The 15,884-nt window shown below is 40.8% G+C and overlaps 1 protein-coding gene across 3 annotated transcripts in view; it reads left to right on the forward strand.

The window, feature by feature from the left end:
• The window catches only part of IL1R2 (interleukin 1 receptor type 2), a 63,714-nt gene that overhangs the window by 9,465 nt on the left and 38,365 nt on the right, over positions 1–15,884 (forward strand). Inside the window, exon 1 of one of the 3 annotated variants that reach the window (XM_066377485.1) lies at positions 5,212–5,238. The exons of the other annotated variants lie outside the window; for them this stretch is intronic. The gene's annotated coding sequence lies outside the window, so the exon portion shown is untranslated. Of the gene's footprint in view, positions 1–5,211; positions 5,239–15,884 lie in introns of those variants that run through there. 3 annotated transcript variants of the gene reach the window in all.

The following is a 15,884-nucleotide window of genomic DNA, read 5'->3' on the forward strand; positions in this document are numbered from 1 at the left end:
GTGTCAGCCTGTGAGGCTGTGAGCGAGGAGGCCTGTGGCCAACTGGAGTGCGCATGTCCCTCGGAAAAGACATTCAATAAAAAAATCACACCATCTCTTTGGCTGAGTGATGCGTATTTCCAAGCTGGGTTGGCCTGTGAGTCCCAGTTTGTTAGCTTTGACAACTTGTGACAATTTGATCCTAGAACCTGAATTTGAAGAAATGAGGATCAAGTCCCTGCCCCACCACTTCTATTTGCATTTCCTTAGAGGAGTTATTTAATTTGTGTAAATTTCAATGTCTTACTCTCTAAAACAAAAAATAACAGTATGTAGTTTAAAAAACACTGGGGAAATGAGAAGAAGTAATACATTTTCAAACTTTGCCTGCTTACTGTGGATGTTCAATAGGTGTTAGCTATCATCCCTATCTTCAATATCATAATTGCCATCATCCTGGTCACTACCATCATCATCAGATCATGAGGTTCTAACAGCAAAATTTCAGACACTGCTATGAGAGCAGGGCACAGGGTTTAACACTGGCTCTCACTCCATGTGCCTACTTTATGTAAGAATAAGCCAATCCTAATGAGCAGTGCTTTCAGATCTCCTGGGTGTCTTATTAACATACAGATGATTCTGACTCCCTAGATCTGAAGTGGATCCTAAGAGTTCTCATGAGGGATGTCCATGCTACTGGCCATGAACCACACTTTGAGTAGCAAGGCTTCAGAATATTCAGGGCGAGGTTATCTTATTTGGGAGCAAGGAAGATGTTAATGCAAGGTTCTGTATGAATCCTAAATTTCCTAGAAATATTTCTTAAATGTCTGTGATAGGCAGAATTCATTTAATTTTTAATTTTTAATTTTTGAAGTGAGAGGAAGGGAGATAGACAGACTCCCACATGCACTCTAACCAGGGTCCACCTGGCAACCCCTGTCTGGGGCCGATGCTCTGCCCTTCTGGGGCCGCTTGCAACAGAGCTATTTTTAACATCTGAAGCAGAGACTCAACAGAGCCATACTCAGAACCCAGGACTGATGTACCTGAATCAATTGAGCCATGGCTGTGGGAGGGGAAGAGAGAGAGAGAGAGAGAGAGAGAGAGAGAAGGGAGGGGGAGGGGGGAGAAGCAAATGATTGCCTCTTTTGTCTTCCCTGACCAGGAATTGAACCTGGGACTTCCACATGCCGGGTTGATGCTCTATCACTGAGCCAACCAGCCAGGGCCATGATAGGCAGAATTCTAACAGGACCTCCACTAATCCATGACTTTGTTTAAGCCCCTCCACTTGAATAAGCATGGGATATATGAATATAATGGTATGTCATTCCCATGACCAAATAGGATAGGACAAAGGTGAAGGAATTTTGCAGATCTAATTTAGACCCCCTGTAAGTTGACTTGAAGTTAATAAAAAGGAATACCATTTGTGTATGTCTGATACAACCTGTCGGCTCTTTAAAGGAAGGCCTAGCAGTCAGAGGGATGTGAAGCAGCACCTGGTGTCTTCTACCATGTTGTGGAGAGTGCCTCCAGGAAAGAAATGGTGGGTAGCCTCTAGTGGCTGAGAGTGGCCTCCACTGACAGCCAGCAAGAAAATAGAGACCTCAGTTGTAGAATGACAAAGCTAAATTCTACCAATAGCTGCATGCACGTGGAACAGGTCCATGAGCATTGATGTCAGCCTGTGAATCCCTGAGCAGAAACTTCATCCAAGCTGAGGCCAGCCACCTGACCCACAGCAATTAATGCTGATGGAGGGGCGTTGTTTTAAGTCGCTGAGTTTGTGGCCATTTGCTACATAGCAATAGCAAACAAGTATGATGTCCCAGTTCTTCTCTCTGACTGTTGTGCATGGCAGTCTTAGGTACACTGCAGTGATAACCTAAAACATCTCAGTACCTTAATACACAGGTATGTTCGTCTCCTGCTGCATGTTGTCACTGGTCAGCTACATCTGACGAGGATGGCTCACCTTAGCTGTTTGAGACCATTTACAAAAAAGATCTTGTACAGACTATGTTAGACTCACATTATTTTGATACTAATGCTGTGGAGGGAATGTGTTTCACCTATTTAATGGAAGGATAAACAGACATTCAGGGATAAGAGAGTGGATCCATGGACAGAAGTAGACCTCAGCTTCCTATCAGGATGGCCTGACCATCCTATGTGACCGCTATTGACAAACGAGGGCTCAGGATTCATGGTGGCAGGAGAAGAGGGGGGAGTAGGGCACCAGAAAATAAATGGGTAAGCCTGGAAGTGACCTGTGTTCTTCCTGCTTACTTTTCATGGCTATCACTAATCATGTGGCCATGCCCAGCTTTAAGGTTACAGAGAAATGAATGCCTGTGTTTACCCCCAAATAGAGAAGTCTCAGATAACTTTTCTTTGAGGGAGTTTTGGGTCTGAGGAAGGCCAGTAAATCTGGGTTGTCTTTGGCTCAAGACTGGGCTTTCTTGCAACAAGGGACTTATCCACACAGTGTAGATAAAATCAGTTGGACTTTCTATCTTTGGTGTGTGTGTGTGTGTGCTTGATGTCATGACCATGCTTCACATGACGCTGAGGACAGCTGCTGCCTTCTGGGCCCCTCAGAGGTCAAGCCATTCCAGATGGGCATGTTTTCCAAAGAGTGTAAGATGATCTTCTAGTATAAAAAGAAAAATGCTGTCTGTTTTAATGATATAACAATTTTGGAAGGAAATATTTATAAAATGTATGTCACATGGTGAAAATTTATACTCACTTTAGGTCAATGCCCCCCAAAATGTACATTTACTAACTCTTCTAATAAGAGTCTCATGTGTCTCCTAAAGCTCCTTTTTATCAGGAAAAAGGAAATAAACTTTTCAGTACATGTTATCCTTACCTTGGGCTCAAATCTACTTCTCTTGGAATGATTCAGTCTCCTGTGGGTAGACGCTTAAGTGTTTCAGACTATCTCACCTCACCATCTAATTCTAGTAGGAAGGTGGTGTCAGAGCATGGGGAAGCTGTGTTCCTAAGGCATGATGGGATGGTGGCTAGTCCTTACTTGCTGGCCTGTGGGTCTTCACTGGCTTTCACGGAGAAGTCCCTGGACCTGGCTGTCATGGGTGTCCTGCTGAATTTATTTCAGCAGGAAATACTCACAGTCTGCCCTATCAGCTGAGTCAGAGCAGATGCTATGACCAACATGGTCCCACTGTGCCTCTCCCTGGCTCCACGGAGATGGGTGCTCTGCATCTTGGCCATGCCATCATTTCTCCCCTGGCTTAGACTGGCTACCTATGCAAGTTATACTCAGAATACTTACCAACCAGCAGGTCACAAACACCAACCAGTCAGAACAGTTGCTGCAGTATTGTTGTTGGACCATCAGAAAAGTCGAGGTTAGCAGAGGGTGGAGTGCTCAGGGCTTAAGTAAGTGGTTATTCACCATCTGGGAAGCACATGTTTTCACAATTAGCCACACTGCTCCTTAGGGCTTGAGCATCCTGCAGTTTCAGCTCTAGATCACCTTACTCTGAATCATGCAGCCCCATGTCAGTCCTGATCTCAGCTTGCCTCCCCTTCTCCATGGGAAGCATGGAAGAATATCTGGATCTTTTCCTCACTGGTGAAGAACTGAGGCTAACAGAAAACTAATCTTAGATCCCTCTTCCTACACATGCCACACCATTATCTCCATCCATCCTTAACAGTCCCATCTTGGCAGTGGCACCTTATTTCCCCACAGTGCAATTCCCTGAGAGGCCCATTGAGAGCAGAGCAAAAATACTTCTGCTCTCAGCTCCTCCTTTTCTACCTTTTTTCTATTGGCTCTCAGGTTTTGAACTCAGAATCATCCCACCTCCTCCTGTGTTTTCCTCCTTTCACCCTGGAACCCCCAAACCCTTTTCTTCCATTTCCCCTTCCTACCAGGAAGGAACTTTCTCTATGTCATATCCACTTCCTTCCCTCTTTTCTGAGGAGGCCTTTACTATTCTTCTTTCTTGAGGCTACAGTGGCAGAAGCATCGAAGATAGTAAAAGAAAAATACATTAGAAAATAATTACAATGTTATCTTATTGCTTAAGTTATCCACTGTCCATCCTAGAGAAAGAGGGTTCTGAACCAAAGTTCAGCTGTCCTTCATGGTTCAGGGGACTCATTATGAACAACCGCTATTCTGGGCTCTGACACCCACATGGCCTTGTAGGGCACAGTGAGGTGGAAGGCACTGTTGTGTCTGCTCCTAAGGCTCCTCACTGCTGTATTCTTTGCCTCTTGCATTTATCTCATTAGTTTCTCTGTCTCCCCTGTTATTGGTCAATCAGCTGCTACTTCTTTCTGTGTGCTTCTTCCACCAGCCCTCCTTCTTTTTCTCATCTGCTACCTCCAACTTGCTTTTAATCAAGAATGCTGATGACCCACAGCTACAGAACAACTTCCCCTAAAGTTAATGGCTTAAAATAAATGTTTTATTCTAACTCACATATATATTCTGTAGGTCATGACTTTGAGAGAGGCTCAACCATGTGATTTTTCTGCTCCATGGTGTTCCATTGAGTGCTCAGCCAGTCTGTCTAAGATGGCTTTATAGGTGCTTTTATGTGGTCTCAGGGTAGTTAGACAGTTTACATGGTGGCTGGTTTCCCTCAGAGCAAGGGGCCCAAGGAAAGTAAGTGGATAGCTTTTTCTGACTGAGCTTCTGAGTTCACCCAGCATCACTCTGTTGTTAGACTCGAGTCACAGGCTAGCCCACATTCAAAGGAGGTGAGCTGGACTCCACCTTTTGATGATGAAGTGCTGCAGTCACATCATGGCATGCCATATAGGAAGGGAAATATTGCTGTGACATTTTTAGAAAATGCAATAAACCATTCTAAGAAACTACAGCCACGCTTACACAAATAAAGAAAAAGAGACTCCTGAAAGAGGGCTTGAAACTTCTCCTGTGAGTAAAATGCACATGCTTTTGTGCCAGAATTCTGTTGCTATTTTTCAGCTGTTAAGATTGTCTTGTCCTTGTTTCTTTTGTCTGGTGTATAGTTTAAATGGGCAAGTTTTGCCATATTCAGGTTACAAGAGATTGACAGCATCACTTGGTTTAAGAGGTGTGCATCTGCTCACAACCTCTCCTGTCCCATGCCAGCACAGAGTGTCCAGTTACTAATTAACACTACCCAGAGAGGATCCCAATAAGCTGGAACTCCAGTTCTCAGGAGAACTTAAAACTTGGAGTCCTGGCTCTGCCAGTTGCTGTCTTGGGGTCTTAAACAAGTGAGTGGACACAATTTGGTGGTTATCTGATTAAGGTTTCTGACTTGGTGCTTTAGAAATGGAAGCCATGCCCAGGACTGAAGGCTAAGGTCAAATCCAGACTAACTCAGAACTCTAGGGTTTTACACCTTGGTGGTGTAATAGCTCTCAGCAGCCCAATCTTTTCATTTTAGAGATGAAGAAACTGTGACCGAGATTGGGTAAATGTCTTTGTGACTTGCCCAGTGTGTTAGCTAGTTAATAAAGTGAAGATGGGAATCCAGCTTCAACCTTCTGTTCTGTGTGCTTAAAGACACACAGATTATTGGAAAATGCATAATGTATATGGGTCGTTGTGAGGTCAGGAAGTAGACTTCCCTCCTTTTAATCAAGTAGTCAGCTAGCTAATTGTAGAAATCATTTTGATGAAGAAGATAGCTAAAAGAAAAGAAGATGAGGAGTATAGTACTTTTCAGCAGGAATGGACAGAGGAATTCACCTTTGTGGAGAGAGCAGGTTCTGCAGTGCGTCTAATATGCAATGATAAAATTGCATCGATGAAACAATCAAATATAAAGCGGCATTTTGACACACACCACAATGATGTCAGTCTGAATGAAAGTATTAGAATTATGTAGTAGGCATTGGATGTGTGCATATGTGTGTCTCTGTGTGTGTTTATGATTGTGTTTCCATGTTAAACATCCTTCTATAATATGGATATGCACATAGGCTCATTGATTCCATTAGGTAAGGTTGAACTCCTTTCTAATATAATAGCTAATGTTAGGTAAGTTATTGACTATGATACCAGAAAGTTCTTTGGCTTTGTGATGGACTCTCAACAAGAGTTAGTCAGAATGCAGTAGAAACTCTGACTTCTCACTTGAGGTCTGCAAACTGTGTGGTCTTGAGTAAGTTAACTCCCTGAGATTTGGGCTTGCTCTGTAAAATGCTGATGAGAGGCAATCACATGTTGAGTGCTTTCTCTTTGCCAACTCTGTTGACCTATTTATAAATCACATGCCATCTAACCATCCTGTGATGGGTGTCAGGCCACTGCCATTCATAGATTAACATACTGAGCCTCACAGAGGCAACATGATCTGCCTGCTGGCACCAAACCATCAGCTGTCATGGAGGACAGGCAGGACTCTTCCTACCTTCCTCTGTCAGATTGTAAAGTCCATTTAGCTTTCCCTAGTGCAACCCTGTATAGACGCTCTAAGTCTCAGTACTACTGGAAGATGTAGACTTCTTCTGACCTGCCCTTAGGGTGGAATATGTCCAATGAGTACAGCTTAGGGGGAGGCAAATTTGTACTTCAAAATGACAGAGAAGTTTCTGATCATGAGTGGTTCTTTTTTTTTTTTTTTTTTTTTTTTAATATATAATTTTATTTTTTTAATGGGGTGACATCAATAAATCAGGATACATATATTCAAAGATAACAAGTCCAGGTTATCTTGTCGTTCAATTATGTTGCATACCCACCACCCAAAGTCAGATTGTCCTCTGTCACCTTCTATCTTGTTTTCTTTGTGCCCCTCCCCACCCCCTATCCCTCTCCCATTCCCCCCTCCCCCCCGTAACCACCACACTCTTATAAATGTCTCTTAGTTTCACTATTATGTCCCACCTACGTATGGAATAATACAGTTCCTGTTTTTTTCTGATTTACTTATTTCGCTTCGTATCATGTTATCAAGATCCCACCATTTTGCTGTAAATGTTCCGATGTCATCATTTCTTATGGCTGAGTAGTATTCCATAGTGTATATGTGCCACATCTTCTTTATCCAGTCATCTATTGATGGGCTTTTTGGTTGTTTCCATGTCCTGGCCACTGTGAACAATGCTGCAATAAACATGGGGCTGCATGTGTCTTTACGTATCAATGTTTCTGAGTTTTTGGGATATATACCCAGTAGAGGGATTGCTGGGTCATAAGGTAGTTCTATTTTCAGTTTTTTGAGGAACCACCATACTTTCTTCCATAATGGTTGTACTACTTTACATTCCCACCAACAGTGTATGAGGGTTCCTTTTTCTCCACAGCCTCTCCAACATTTGCTGTTACCTGACTTGCTAATAACAGCTAATCGAACAGGTGTGAGGTGGTATCTCATTGCCGTTTTGATTTGCATTTCTCTAATAGCTAAAGAAGATGAGCATCTTCTCATATATCTGTTGGCCATTTGTATTTCTTCCTGGGAGAAGTGTCTATTCATATCCTCTTCCCATTTTTTTATTGGATTGTTTGTTTGTTTGTTGTTGAGTTTTATGAGTTCTTTGTATATTTTGGATATTAGGCCCTTATCTGAGCTGTCATTTGAAAAAATCATTTCCCATTTAGTTGGCTTTCTGTTTATTTTGTTATCAGTTTCTCTTGCTGAGCAAAAACTTCTTAGTCTGATGTAGTCCCATTCATTAATTTTTGCCTTCACTTCTCTTGCCATTGGAGTCAAATTCATAAAATGCTCTTTAAAACCCAGGTCCCTGAGTTGAGTACCTATGTCTTCTTCTATGTACTTAATTGTTTCAGGTCTTATGTTTAGATCTTTGATCCATTTTGAGTTAATTTTTGTACAGGGGGAGAGACTGTAGTCCAGTTTCATTCTTTTGCATGTGGCTTTCCAGTTTTCCCAGCACCATTTATTGAAGAGGCTTTCTTTTCTCCATTGTGTGTTGTTGGCCCCTTTATCAAAAATTATTTGACTATATATATGTGGTTTTATTTCTGGACTTTCTATTCTGTTCCATTGGTCTGAGTGTCTATTTTTCTGGCAATACCATGCTGTTTTGATTGTCGTGGCCCTATAATAGAGTTTGAAGTCAGGTATTGAAATGCCCCCAGCTTCATTCTTTTTCTTTAGGATTGCTTTGGCTATTCGGGGTTTTTTTATAGTTCCATTTAAATCTGATGATTTTTTGCTCTATTTCTTTAAAAAATGTCATTGGAAGTTTGATGGGAATTGCATTAAATTTGTATATTGCTTTGGGTAATATAGCCATCTTGATTATATTTATTCTTCCTAGCCAAGAACAAGGTATATTCTTCCATCTCATTATATCTTTTTCGATTTCCCTTAACAATGGTTTATAGTTTTCATTATATAAGTCCTTTACATTCTTTGTTATGTTTATTCCTAAGTATTTTATTTTTTTTGTTGCAACGGTGAAGGGGATTATTCTTTTGAGTTCCTTCTCAGTTGTTTCATTGTTGGCATATAGAAAGGCTATTGACTTCTGTATGTTAATTTTGTATCCTGCGACCTTACTGTATTGGCTTATTGTTTCTAGTAGTCTTTTTGTGGATTCTTTGGGGTTTTCGATGTATAGGATCATATCATCTGCAAAAAGTGATACCTTTACTTCTTCTTTTCCGATATGGATGCCTTTTATTTCTTTGTCTTGTCTGATTGCTCTGGCTAGAACCTCTAGTACCACATTAAATAAGAGTGGAGAGAGTGGACAACCCTGTCTTGTTCCTGATTTAAGGGGGAAAGCCTTCAGTTTAGTGCCATTTAATATGATGTTAGCTGATGGTTTATCATATATGGCCTTTATCATGTTGAGATATTTTCCTTCTATACCCATTTTGTTGAGAGTCTTAAACATAAAATTGTGTTGTATTTTATCGAAAGCCTTTTCTGCGTCTATTGATAAGATCATGTGGTTTTTGTTCTTTGTTTTGTTGATATGGTGTATTACATTAACCGTTTTACGTATGTTGAACCATCCTTGAGATTCTGGGATGAATCCCACTTGATCATGATGTATTATTTTTTTAATATGTTGTTGTATTCGATTTGCTAGTATTTTGTTTAGTATTTTAGCATCTGTATTCATTAGAGATATTGGTCTGTAGTTTTCTTTTTTTGTGCCATCCTTGCCTGGTTTTGGTATGAGGGTTATGTTGGCTTCGTAAAATGTGTTTGGAAGTATTGCTTCTTCTTCAATTTTTTGGAAGACTTTGAGTAGAATAGGAACCAAGTCTTCTTTGAATGTTTGATAAAATTCGCTGGTATAGCCGTCAGGGCCTGGACTTTTATTTTTGGGGAGGTTTTTAATGGTTTTTTCTATTTCTTCTCTACTGATAGGTCTGTTTAGGCTTTCTGCTTCTTCTTGACTCAGTCTAGGAAGGTTGTATTTTTCTAGGAATTTATCCATTTCTTCTAGGTTGTTGAATTTAGTAGCATAAAGTTTTTCATAGTATTCTACAATAATTCTTTGTATATCTACGGTGTCCGTGGTGATTTCTCCTCTTTCATTTTGGATTTTGTTTATATGAGTTCTTTCTCTTTTTTCCTTGGTAAGTCTTGCCAAGGGTTTGTCAATTTTGTTGATCTTTTCAAAGAACCAGCTCCTTGTTCTATTAATTTTTTCTATAGTTTTTCTGTTCTCTAATTCATTTATTTCTGCTCTGATTTTTATTATCTCCTTTCTTCGGCTGGTTTTGGGTTGTCTTTGTTCTTCTTTTTCTAGTTCCTTAAGGTGGGAAGTTAAGTGGTTCACTTGGGCTCTCTCTTGTTTGTTCATATATGCCTGAAGTGATATGAACTTCCCTCTTATCACTGCTTTTGCTGCATCCCATAGATTCTGATATGTCGTATTGTCGTTTTCATTAGTCTGTATATATCTTTTGATCTCTGCACTTATTTCTTCTTTGACCCATTCATTTTTTAAAAGTATGTTGTTTAGTTTCCACATTTTTGTGAGATTTTTTTCCTCTTTTTTGCAGTTGAATTCTAGTTTCAAGGCTTTATGATCAGAAAATATGCTTGGTACAACTTCAATTTTTCTGAATTTGCTGATGTTGTTTTTGTGGCCCAACATATGGTCAATTCTTGAGAATGATCCATGTACACTGGAGAAAAATGTATACTCAGTCACTTTGGGATGAAATGTCCTGTAGATGTCTATCATATCCAGGTGCTCTAGTGTTTTGTTTAAGGCCACTATGTCTTTGTTGATTCTCTGTTTGGATGACCGATCTAGAGCCGTCAGTGGTGTATTGAGGTCTCCAAGTATGATTGTATTTTTGTCAGTTTTTATTTTAAGATCAATAAGTAGCTGTCTTATATATTTTGGTGCTCCTTGGTTTGGTGCATATATATTAAGAATTGTTATGTCTTCTTGATTCAGTGTCCCCTTAGCCATTATGAAATGTCCATTTTTGTCTCTGAGTACTTTTCCTGTCTTGTAGTCAGCATTATCCGATATGAGTATTGCTACACCTGCTTTTTTTTGGATGTTATTTGCTTGGAGTATTGTTTTCCAGCCTTTCACTTTGAATTTGTTTTTATCCTTGTTACTTAGATGAGTTTCCTGTAGGCAGCATACAGTTGGATTTTCTTTTTTAATCCATTCTGCTACTCTGTGCCTTTTTATTGGTGAGTTTAATCCGTTTACATTTAGTGTAATTATTGATACTTGTGAGTTCCCTATTGCCATTTTATAGATTGCTTTCTGTTAGTTTTGTGTCTTGTTTGATCCTTCTCTTTTGTTTTTCTATCTTTTGTTTTTATTTGGTTGTATTCCATACATCTTTCCACTGTTGCTATCTTTTTTATCTCATGTGCTTCTGTGGTGGTTTTTTCAATGGTGGTTACCTTTGAATAATGAAAAGGGTCCCTACCCTGTTCATTGTAGCGAACTATTTTGTGAGTACTTTTGCACTCCATCGTCCTTTGCTACTGTTAATCTCCATCTTCTCCCCCTCTTTCTTTTTGTTGTTGTCACAGTTTAAATTTGGTTTTATTGTGTTCTTCTTGGAGCTTTTACTTGTGGCTCTGTTTTTTTTTGTTCTTTGTATCTGATTGGAGAACCCCCTTTAGTAATTCCTGGAGTGGGGGTTTTCTGATGATAAATTCCCTCATCTTTTCTGTATCTGTGAATGTTTTTATTTCTCCTTCATATTTGAAGGATAGCTTTGATGGGTATAGTATTCGTGGCTGAAAGTTCCTCTCTTTCAGGACTTTAAATATTGGGGTCCACTCTCTTCTAGCTTGTAGAGTTTCTGCTGAGAAATCTGATGATAATCTAATGGGCCTTCCTTTATATGTTGTATTCTTCTTTTCCCTGGCTGCCTTGAGAATTTTTTCTTTGCTGTTGGTTTGTGTCAATTTCATTATGATATGCCTTGGAGTAGGTTTGTTGGGGTTAAGAAAACTTGGAGTTCTGTTTGCTTCTTGAACTTGAGGCTTTAATTCTTTCCACAGGCTTGGGAAGTTCTCATCTATTATTTGTTTGAGTATGTTCTCCATTCCATTTTCTCTCTCTTCTCCCTCTGATATACCTATTATTCTTATGTTATTCTTTTTGATGGAGTCAGATAATTCTTGTAGGGCTATCTCATTTTTTTTAATTTTTGAGTCTCTTTCTTCTTCTCTCTGTTGTGCCTCAAGTTGCTTGTCTTCTATTTCACTAATCCTCTCTTCTATCTGACCTGTTCTATTAGCTAAGCTTGTTACTTCGTTTTTCAGCTCGTGAATTGAGTTTTTCATCTCTGTTTGATTTGTTTTTATAGTTTCAATTTCCTTGGACATATATTCTTTGTGTTCATTGAGTTGTTTTCTGAGCTCCCTAAATTGCCTTTCTGTGTTTTCTTGTATATCTCGGAGGATTTTTAGGATTTCTATCTTGAATTCTCTGTCATTTAGCTCCAAGGTTTCCAATATATTAAATTTTTTCTCCATAGATTTTTCCTCATCTAGCTGTGTTACCTCTCTTTCTTTTGTATCCATGATATTCGATTTTCTCTTCCTTAATGGCATCTGAGGGTGGTTTTGTTGATAGTATTAATGAGATTTAATAAAGAATAAAAAGTTTAAAAAAATAATAAAAAAAAATCAAAGAGTTGTTTTTTAAAAAAAAATTAATAATGAAATAAAGAAAAATAAAATAAAATAAAAATTAAAAAAAAAAAAAAAAAAAAAAAAAAGGAAATTATTCCCCCCCTCCTTTTTTCCTCTCCTCTCCTCTCTCCTCTTTCTTGAGAAAATCTTGTGGTGGACTGTGAATTATAACAAACAATGCCTGTGATGGAGGGCCTGAATTGGGGAAAAGTAATAAAGGGGCAAAAAAAAAAAAAAAAAAGAAAGAAAGAAAAAAGAAAAAAAAGAGCGTATGGACCCACAAAAAGCAAATAAGGAAAAAATTTGGGTCAAGAATAAAATGATTTGCTTTTAGGTGTTGGTTGTCTAAGAGTTATGATGAGAGGATTAAGAGGAAAATGGAAAAATGGGGGGACAAATTAAAAAATTACTATTGTATTTAGTGGAACAAGAACTAGATAATATGGAGAGCCAGGTATGGGAGCACTGCTAGTGAGTTAAAAAGGTGAAGTAAAAACCCCCCAAAATGCCACAAACATAAGTTTGAGTCCCAGATAAGATAATTTGTTTGTTATTGAGGTTTGAATGAGAGGAGATGTAAAGGAGAAAGGAAGAAACTAATATAGAGGGAGAAAAGAAAGAGAGAGAGAGAAAAAAAAAGAGGGAACCACTAAAAGAAGAAAAAAGAAAGGAGAGAGAGAGAGAGAGAGTTAAGGGTTTTGGAGTGCAACCCTCATAGAGAGAAAGGAAGAGAAGAGAAAAGATAATGGGAGATGTAACACTTATGGGTAGTGTAGTTCAAGGAGAGGAGAGAGTAAGACCGGTAGAGAGTTAATCGGCCAAATTGGAGGAGGAAAAAAAAAGTATCAAGAATGAAGATAAGAGAAACAAACGAACAAATATAATAAAATGGGATAGGTTATAAAGTCTGCAGATTATTCTTGATTTTGAGAGGTTATCTTCTTGCTTTTTCTTTTCTCTCCCTCTTCCTGGTCGGTGACTCTGTACCCCGGGTTTTGCCCCTTTGCCACGCTCAGGTGGAGGTTTGCAGTTGATAAGTCTCTATGGCAATGTCATGTATTGTGCTTTAGTCTCGTTGGCAGTCGAGGCTATTAGCATTTATAGGCTCCGACAGTGAGAGAGTCCGTGTTCCTGGAGCCTTTCTCCTAGTCTTTCCTTCCTCAATTAGTAGCCTGATAATCCAGCTATGGGGTTGCCGCTGCCTCTGCCTGGATAGTAAGAGGCTCAAAGAGCTGGCAACTCCCCACTCTATTTCCACTCAGCACAGGGCTCTGGGTAAGGCTCAGTCAGTCAGAGCTGCCAGCATAATCAGGCGGGCTTTCCGGCCATTCAAAGACCTCTGGCTCTGCCACTCTGTCCGGTAACACAGGTGGGCGCCCACTTCCGGGGCGCTTGGAGGAAACTCTCACTCACTGGCTGCGCGCGCAGACCAGGATATCCGGCCAGCAGTCTCACGCTCTGAGTGAAACCCCCAACCGCAGGGAAAAGTTGCAGCGTTGGAATTGAGTCTCGCTCCGTCCCTGTGCGCGGCTTTTGCAAGGCGCTGGGGCGGCCCGAGATTCCGCTTTGGCCCACACAAAGGCCCCTGACTCTGCCCCTCTGTGCGATAACACGGGTGCGCACTGCCGAGGCACTCGGAGGAATCGCTCACTCCTTATCTGCGCGCGCAAACCAGGATATGAGGCCGGCCGCGATTCCCTCTGAGTGAAACACCCTCCGGCACGGAAAATCTCCACCGTTGGAATTAGTTCTCGCTCCCTCCCGTGCGTGGCTTTCCCAGGGCGCTGGGGCTGCCCAGAGACTCTGCCCTCGGCCCACAGAAAGGCCTCTGACCCTGCCTCTCCGTGGGGCAACACGGGCACTCACTTCCGGGGCTTAGGAAGAAATCTCTCGCCCACTAACTGCGCATCAACCAGGAGACCGGGTAAAATGTCCGCGCCGCTTGTCTTTCTTTGTTTGGGTTTGGCGCGAGTGTTAGCTTGAATTGCCCGGGTTGCCACAGGATCAGATTTTCCTTGGCTTGGATCTCCGTGCCACAGCCTGGTTCGGCCGTTTGTGTCGCGGCCTGGATGTATTCACCCCCTTTGCCCGCCTCAGTTTCTATATTCACAGTTACCAGAGAAAGCCGCCCTGTTTAGGTTAGTGAGGAAGGTGGAGCATTTCTTACTCCCTATTTCCTTCGGGGTTTGGTTATATATTTAGCCAATTTTTCACTCAATCATACCTTTGGGTGTATTGCGAAGCATCTGGAAGCTCCAAGTATAGGTTTTTCTGTTTCTGGTTGAAGATCTTGTTGAGTTTTGGGGGAGATTTATCGGTATCGCTTCCTACCCCGCCATTACTCTGACGTCATCTCATGAGTGGTTCTTAAGACTTGGAAGTGTCCATCTTAAGAGGGGTACTTTGTCTAGTTATGGACGATGCTGGTTTAAGAAGACTGTTTGAGCGAGTTGCTAAGTTTAATGGCTTTTGGAGTCTCCTCCAGCTCCAGGTTCTGATGGTTCTACAAAGCAGAGAATGAGTATTAAGACTGAGATTTGTATAGACTCAGGCTTACATCTGACTTTGTCATTCCATTAACTCTGTGGCTTTGACGAAGTTACTTAATGTATCTGAGTCTATTTTCATGTTTATAATGGATACGATGTGCTCTACCATACCATGAGTTCTGCCCTCTGTAGTTGTTCCAAGCAGTGTAACCTACTTTTGCACAAATGTCAGGCTGGGAGAATTTGAAGCTTGGTGGATTTGTATTGTGAGGGCTGAGGGCATCATACTGTATAGTTAGAAATTTCATATTAGTCATTTTGAGAAGGATGACAACTGCTCTGGGCTAATAAGGTGGTCTTGTCAAGAGTTAGCTTGGGGAGAACCTGATAGAAGAGGAAATTAGCCTGACCTGTGGTGGCGCAGTGGATAAAGCGTTGACCTGGAAATGCTGAGGTCACCGGTTCGAAACCCTGGGCTTGCCTGGTCAAGGCACATATGGGAGTTGATGCTTCCAGCTCCTCCCCCCTGTCTCTCTCTCCTCTCTGTCTCTCTCTCTCTCCTCTCTAAAATGAATAAATAAAAATTAAAAAAAAAAAAAAGAGGAAATTAAGGAAATGTCTTTGGTTGATGATCCAGCCCAGTGGGGGCTCAATGGCTAGGTCTAGTGAGAACACAGTAGGTCAGGGGTCGGGAACCTATGGCTCACAAGCCAGATGGCTGCATCTGGCTCGCAGACAAATGTTTAATGAAAAAAATAATAATGTTAAAAATATAAAACATTCTCATGTATTACAATCCATTTATTTCCTACTGCTCATATTCATTGTTGTGGGTGGCTGGAGCCCAATCACAGCTGTCCTTTGGGACAACACCAAATTTTTATTGTATAATGCATAATGTATACGGGTCGTTGTGAGGTCAGGAAGTAGACTTCCCTCCTTTTAATCAAGTAGTCAGCTAGCTAATTATAGAAACCCTTTTGATGAAGAAGATGGCTAAAAGAAAAGAAGATGAGGAGTATAGTACTTTTCAGCAGGAATGGACAGAGGAATTCGCCTTTGTGGAGAGAGCAGGTTCTGCAGTGTGTCTAATATGCAATGATAAAATTGCATTGATGAAACGGTCAAATATAAAGTGGCATTTTGACACATGCTATACTACATTTGCATCGAAATATTCAGCGGGGGACAGCAGGAAGAAAGCATGTCAAGAGCTACTGTGCAGAGTGCAAGCTAGTCAGCAGTAACTCCATGTTTGGACCCAATAAGGTGATTAAAATTCGGCTAGCTTTGCTGGTGCTTTAGCAATTGTGAGAAA

This window comes from Saccopteryx leptura, chromosome 3 (genome assembly GCF_036850995.1).
Source record: "Saccopteryx leptura isolate mSacLep1 chromosome 3, mSacLep1_pri_phased_curated, whole genome shotgun sequence".
NCBI classification, from domain to species: Eukaryota; Metazoa; Chordata; class Mammalia; order Chiroptera; family Emballonuridae; genus Saccopteryx; species Saccopteryx leptura.